We start from the raw sequence: 7,485 nt of genomic DNA, 5'->3' as shown, positions 1-7,485 counted from the left end.
GAGTAAATCTAGTTTAATTAATTTAAAAACATTTAATAAAAGAAACCAATGAGAATTAAGTCTCCTAGAAGACTATTGGGCAGTCTCCCAAGGGGTCCAATGAGCATTCAGGAGCCCCATGGCTTGCCTGATTCCTATTGGCCAGGAGGCAAAGGGGTCCAATGAGAGTTTAGTTTAATTATTTAATTACCTAAAGCTCTCACAAAAGGGGAAAGGGGGACACATGTCAGAAGGCTATCACTTATGCTGCTTAATTCCTATTGGCTTGACCTGGGGAGGTCCAATGAGGCAAAAGCCAGACCTAATTAGCAGCTAGGGCTCGCCCAAGAGAGAGGGGGGGCTGATTTTTGCTTGGCATTGACACACACACACTCACACTTGACCATGTGTGAAGGAAGAATACTCTATCTCCTCCCAAGCTTTAATGGAGAGCTCATCACCTACTCCAAGCTTGTGAGATAGAAGCCTACATCAACACTCTCTTGGCATATGGATGCAAATCCAACCAAGAGCCAAGCTTCAATGCATGCTCATCTTCTCTACCAAGCTAATTACTAAGCTAAGCTATGCTAATATGAGTGATTATGTGAGGAGATGTACATCTTTCTCGTAAGATACTTCTTTTTCTTCTCAATCTACTCTCATACCCTGCTAGCTCTCACCATCTTCGAAGGTGTGTGAGGTCTTGGGTCTGAGAACGGGGATAATTCAAGTTGTGTTTGATTAAGTGTTTTGCTTGGTGTATGAAGCTTCCATCTTCATTGCACTAGCTAGTCTTGAAGGAACACAAAGAATTGTATTGTACAATGTCTCTCTTGATGGGAGAAACCATAATACAAAGCCTTTTGGAGGGGGGACCGGCTCCATGCAAATCCGGTCCTCAACTGTTGTCAATAGCTTAATTGCTCTCTCTTTTGAAAGTATTGTCGATGCTATCTAACTAGGTGTTATGCTTTTTGTTGCTCTCTCCACCCAAGCACTCTTGTAATTCTCATTAGGAATCTATTCTAATGAAATGCCCACTATATTCATGCTAATTTCCGCTACACATAAGATTTTAGGCCATTAAATGTTACATTGGTATCAGAGCTCAAGGTTTCTCTTTTCTTGCTCAAGAAGGGAGGTCCTCAAGCTAGCTACAAATGGTTGGTATTATTAATTGCCTGTGAGTAAGTAGAATAGGGATTTTTCACCTTGCAGTGCGCCTGCCTTTGTGCAGTTAACGGGGCATCACCGTCGAGAGCTATGGTCTTAATAGTGGAGTCCTACGGGGCTTGCCTATGGCTTAACCACTATTGAGCTATTAGAAGCTTGACAGGAGCCGGTGCTGTTTTGGTGTCGAAAGACCCTCTCTTCTATTCCTTGCAATTAATGGTATTCGAGCCGCGGGTACAGTAGCTTGAGTGCTTTTTCTAAAAGGGTAAAGAGGAGTAGCAACTAGGGCTTGAAGTGCCAAAGTACACCTAAAAGTTGTTAGAATGGCTGACAATAGTAAAGAGAGTGAAATTAATGTTGATAACTTTGATTTTGCTCATGAGCAAGCTACTAATGATGCTTCAATGCTTGTTAACTATCTTGTTTCTAGGCTTCAACAAGCCATGGGCAATCCATCTCTCCAAAGTGAAGTGCAACGGCAGCTCCGTGCTCACGGGATTCTCCAAGCTCATCACCATGATGAGAGAACACCTAGGAAGCCTCCTTGTGAGACTACCAAAAGAGGTCTCTCTCCGATTCGGGAAGAAGAAGAGAATCCATATGAAGGGCTCAAGAACTTACTTCTTGATGATGCATCTCCTTCCCAAAGGAGAACTCAAGAGCCTCCACCGAAGGAACGAGAAAGAAGCGAGTCTCCCGCCACCTCGGCGGAGATGGCTCCACGAAGACGGCGGGCTAAACGCTCTCCATCACCACCAAAGCGGAGAAGACCATCACACTCTTCTCCACGCCATAATTCAAAGAGGGATGATAAAAAGCAAGAGAAGAAAAAGGCGAGAAAGAGGACACCCTCTTCTCCATCTTCTTCATCCTCTTCCTCTTATGAAATCTATCGTGAAGACGACAAAGATCAAGACAAGAAAAAGGCGAGAAAGAGGTCACCCTCTTCTCCACCTTCTTCAAATTCTTCATCTTCTGAAGAAAGTGATGGTGCAACTTTGAACCATCAAAAAGAAGAGGCCATAGGAAATCCTATGCCGCATGGAAGAGGTCGTCCAAGCTGAAGAAATTCAAAGAGGGAGGGAAGAGCATCTCTTTCCTTACCTATGATGGCACCTTCGGTGCTACAGACAAAGTTTTGGCCTTTATCCAGCAATTCGATGTGGCGTTTGGAGATGAGGGCTTCACGGAGTCCTCTAAGCTACGCCATGTAGCTATGCACTTTCAAAAGTCCACCAGACAATGGTGGTCTAGCCTACGAGCCAACGGTGAAGCTCCACGAACATGGAAGGCTTTAAGAGCTTCCATTATGAAGCAGTTTTTGGCCACCGATGCCAAAGATAAAGTACTCACCGAATGGCGAAGCTTAAAGCTCTCTCCCAATGAATCCATCCACAAATATGTAGACAAGTTTTGGGACCTACAACTCAAAGCCACTGTCTTCAAAAAGTTGGATTTTGGAGAGCAAAAGCAACAATTTTGTGCGGGCTTAACCGAAGAAATGGTGGAGTATGTCAACTCCCAAAGGCCACGTACCATATCGGCGGTAATACACCATACTATGGTGGCCTCGCGAATCAATTTCCAAATGGGGGGTAAAAGAAATAATAAGCCCCCGGAAAACAAGGGTTCCAATGAGCCTAAGGGGAAGGACAACGTCCAAAAGTCTCCTAAGGGCACTTCCAACAAAGCTAAAGAGAAGGGAGTTTACAAAGGAAAGAATAAAACTCTCTCTTGAAGAGCTTGAGCGTTATCGTAAAGATAAACGGGTGTTTCAAGTGCGGTGAACAAGGGCATGCGTACCGCGCTTGTCCCCAAAAGAACAACCGCCAAGATCCTCCTAGAGCTTCTTGGTTGAAATCCAAGAGGAGGAGATTCACCAAACTCACCACAAAGGATCTCCTCTATGCCATGCTTGGGGAAAGGTAAGAGAACATGATGCTTTTATTCTCTTTGACCCTGGTTCTACTCACAATTTCATATCTATGGAGTTAGCCACCAAGCTAGGCATACAATCCTACGAGATGGGAGATATCCTACCCGCACACAGTGCCTTCAAGGGGCAAGAAGCTTCAGTCACTCCCTTAATCGGGAAATTGAGGCTTCATGTCCAAGGCTATGTGGACAAAGAGGACTTCTTTATCTCTCCTCTCAAGCATGAGGATGTAATCCTAGGGGCACCATGGTTTGACCGCCTGGCTGCCCATGTTAAATTTCCTGAAAGGAGAATCTCCTTTAAGTTCAGGAAAAAGGACATGTATATAGATGCTAAGGAGATGGGTAACACCATCCCCATTGTACATACACCAGCTTTCAACAAGTCAATAAAGAGCTCTATTTCCGTGTACATGATTTTTGTTAAAGATTCTCAAAATGAACCTAATGCTTTAGCAAAAGAAAATAAAAGCAACCAAAAGGAATTAGAGTTATCCAATTTTCTCAAGGGGTTTCAAGATGTCTTTATTGACGACATCCCTTGTGAGCTACCTCCTAAACGAGGTAATGACGACCATGCAATTGAACTTCTTCCAGGAAGTTCACCGCCTAACAAACCTCCTTATAGAGTTTCTCAAGCTCAACAAGAGGAGATTATGCGACAAGTGCATGAGTTAGTTGAGAAGGGGCATGGTTAGGCCTAGCTCATCTCCATTTTGCTCACCTGTGCTATTAGTGCAAAAGAAAGACGGCACATATCGTATGTGTGTCGACTATAGAGCACTAAATAGGATCACTATCAAAAATAGGTTTCCCGTTCCACGGGTAGAAGACCTATTTGATAAGCTACAAGGATCGACCTACTTCAGTAGGATTGACCTAAAAAGTGGCTATCATCAAATAAGGATAGTTGATCAAGACATTGTAAAGACCGCATTTCGTACTACATTTGGTCTTTACGAATACATTGTCATGCCTTTTGGCTTGACTAATGCACCAGCACATTTAACCGCTTGATGGAGAAGCTGTTCAGGCCTCATCGAACCTTCACTGGAGTGTTCTTTGATGATATTATCATCTACTCTAATTCATTGGAGGAACACAAGCAACACCTCCAGGTAATATTTCAAGTTTTAAGAGAGAATAAACTTTATGTTAATCGAAAGAAAAGTGAATTTTTCTTGCAAGAGATTCAATATTTAGGTCACATTATCTCTCAAGATGGAATCCAAATGGATCCATCCAAGTTAGAGGTAATAAAAGGATGGCCTAAACCAAGGAATCTTCATGAACTAAGAAGCTTTATAGGTATGTGTGCATACTATAGACGCTTCATAGAAAAGTTCTCACAAATTGCGGGACCATTACATGACCTAACAAAGAAAAATGTTAGGTATACGTGGTATGCTAAAGAGAACAATGCTTTCGAAAAGCTTAAAGAAAAGCTTATCTCTCAACTGTGCTTACACTACCGGATCTCTCAAAACCATTTGAGGTCCAATGTGATGCTTGTGGTGATTGCCTTGGGGCTGTTTGCTCCAAGAAGGGCACGCCATAGGCTATGAGAGTCGAAGGCTCGACCCTGTTGAGCAAGCTCTAGGCATATACGAAAAAGAACTCCTTGCAGTTCTGCATGCCTTAGACTCATGGAAGCACTATTTATTGGGGACTCCTTTCATTCTGCGAACGGATCACCAAAGTCTTAAGTACTTCATGACGCAGACCAAGCTTTCCGACAAACAAATGAGGTGGGCAAATTTCCTTTCGCAATTTCATTTTCATATTGCTCACATTGCTGGCAAGCATAATCAAGTAGCCGATGCACTCTCAAGACGACCGAGAGTGAATGCGGTTTCCATAGCAACTCACAATGATCTATCTTCAATGATAGATGAGTATGCTATTGATCCCGATTTTAGAGATGTGATTTCAGCCCTTGCATTAGGGAAGAAAGAAGAACCATTTACTTTACAAGATGGTTATCTTCTCTATGGCAATAGACTATGCGTTACTAACTCACTACGTGAGAAAGTAATGTATGAATCTCATGCTCCCCATATGCGGGGCATAGAGGGATTCAGTCTACCCTAAAGGGAATTGAAACATATTTCTATTGGCCTACCATGAAAGTGAACATACACGAGTATGTTTCCAAATGTGTGGTATGTCAAAAGACAAAATTTGATAGAGGGAAGCAACTTGGATTGCTTCAACCCTTGCCAATCCCTAATTCACCGTGGGAGAGCATATCCATGGATTTTATCTTTGGATTGCCTAAGTCTATCCATGGGAATACGGGAATATGGACGATAGTAGACAGGTTCAGTAAACAAGCTCATTTTATACCTGTCAAAAAGACTATCAAAGCCATCAAATGGCAACCCTCTTCATTTCACAAATTTTCAAGTACCATGGCTTTCCAATGTCCATAGTGTCGGATAGAGATCCTAGAATGACCAGTAATTTCTGGAAGGGTCTCTTTGAGAATTTAGGAACAAGGCTAAACTTCTCTTCGGCCTATCATCCACAAACTGATGGCCAAAGTGAAATAGCTAACCTAACCATTCTCGATCTTCTAAAAGCCTATAAGGCCGTAACGGAGTAGATAAAGATCCCAATGGGAGAAGTACTTACCCTTAGTAGAGTATGCTTACAATAACACTGTACATACTTCCACAAGAAAAGCACCTTTCGAGGTAATTGAGGGAAGATCAAAAAGTCCCTTGCTACTTAAGGTACATGGGAAGATCTTCGCTGCAGATGAGTATAGCGAGACCTACAAGAATCTTTCCAAAAGATTAAGGATGCTATCTCTATCTCATCAGCAAAGGCAAAAGGCTGCTGCTGACAAGCACAGAAGAGCCCAAGCCTTTAAAGAAAATGATTGGGTCTTGTTAAAGTTTCCCAAGGCTCGATTAAGGCACACGACGGGCAAGAATCCTACGGGCCACAAAAGTACTATGCTAAACTAGCAAAAAGGTATTATGGTCCCTTCAGATTCTTAGGCCAATCAATGAGATGGCCTATCAACTTAAGTTGCCAATCATTGGCTCATACACAATGCTTTTCATGTGAGCCTATTAAAGCCTTACAAAGGAGAGCCACCTCAAGAACCAACTATTGAAGATCCACCGGAGATCGAGGACCACGAGGAGGTGCTGCAGCCCGAGTCCATTCTCCGACATGAAGACAAGGTATTAAGAGGCGGTAAGACTATCCGACGATATCTTATTAAGTTTAAGAATTATCCTTTTGAAGATGCTAGATGGATGCAGGCATACAATTAAAGGATAACCTAAACCTTGTCAATGCTTACAATGCTTCCCAAGAGTAAGCAAATGTACAAAATGTTAAAAATGAACAAAATTTTTGTCTTATAAGACTCTCTTTTTCTTTATTTGTGCACAAAAATGAAGTAGTATGCATGCTTAGATCAAGTTTGCGGAGACGACGTCTCCGAACACCAAGTAGAGCTTGTCACTCTACTATGGAAGACTGATAGGACTAATGTGCAGACATGCTTGCGGCAGCCTCAGGCTCTCAAGCGCCAAATGGACTAGTCATCCATTATGGAATGATGTCGTAGGGTAACATAGGGATCCTCTACTCGCTAAAGAAAAGGACTCATGCATATGCTTTATCTTCTCTACACCATAGTCGAGGACGACTATGATTTCAAGAGAGAGGTAATGTCATAATAATCAATATCTAATTCTCCTAAATGATTTTCTCATATTAAACTGATCATTTAATGTGGGGAAGTGCCAAGGGAGAAAAAGCTAGAATATTGGTTAAGCTAGCAGACCGGCCACAGTAGGGATCCAAAGGAGGGAAAATAGGGATCCAAAGGGGGGCCATCTGCAAAAGAGCCATGTGAAACAATGGGCAAAATAGACCTAAGGTTCAGCCCATTAAGACTTCCAAAATGCTAAGGTTCCAAAATTCAAAGGTTGTGTCCAAAGGTCAACCCTAGGGAAAATTGGATGCTTAGTGTGTGCCCTAAAAGTCTTTGCACATCCTACATGGGAGGGGGCGAGCCCCAAAGCTAGGGGATGAGAGAGAAAGCCACACACACACACACAGGCTCCCTTTACACAAAGGGAATGAAGGACACATGTCAGCTCCCTAGGCCAGATGCCCACAAGGTGTGCCCATTCCTATTGGAAGACCCTTGAAGTGGACCAATGAGAATTAAGCTAGAGTAAATCTAGTTTAATTAATTTAAAAACATTTAATAAAAGAAACAATGAGAATTAAGTCTCCTAGAAGACTATTGGGCAGTCTCCCAAAGGGTCCAATGAGCATTCAGAGCCCCATGCTTGCCTGATTCCTATTGGCAGGAGGCAAAGGGGTCCAATGAGAGTTTGTTTAATTATTTAATTACTAAAGCTCTCA

Source organism: Adiantum capillus-veneris, chromosome 23 (genome assembly GCF_014529385.1).
Source record: "Adiantum capillus-veneris isolate H3 chromosome 23, ASM1452938v2, whole genome shotgun sequence".
In the NCBI taxonomy this organism is placed as follows: Eukaryota; Viridiplantae; Streptophyta; class Polypodiopsida; order Polypodiales; family Pteridaceae; genus Adiantum; species Adiantum capillus-veneris.
Note: the sequence above shows the minus strand (reverse complement) of the source record.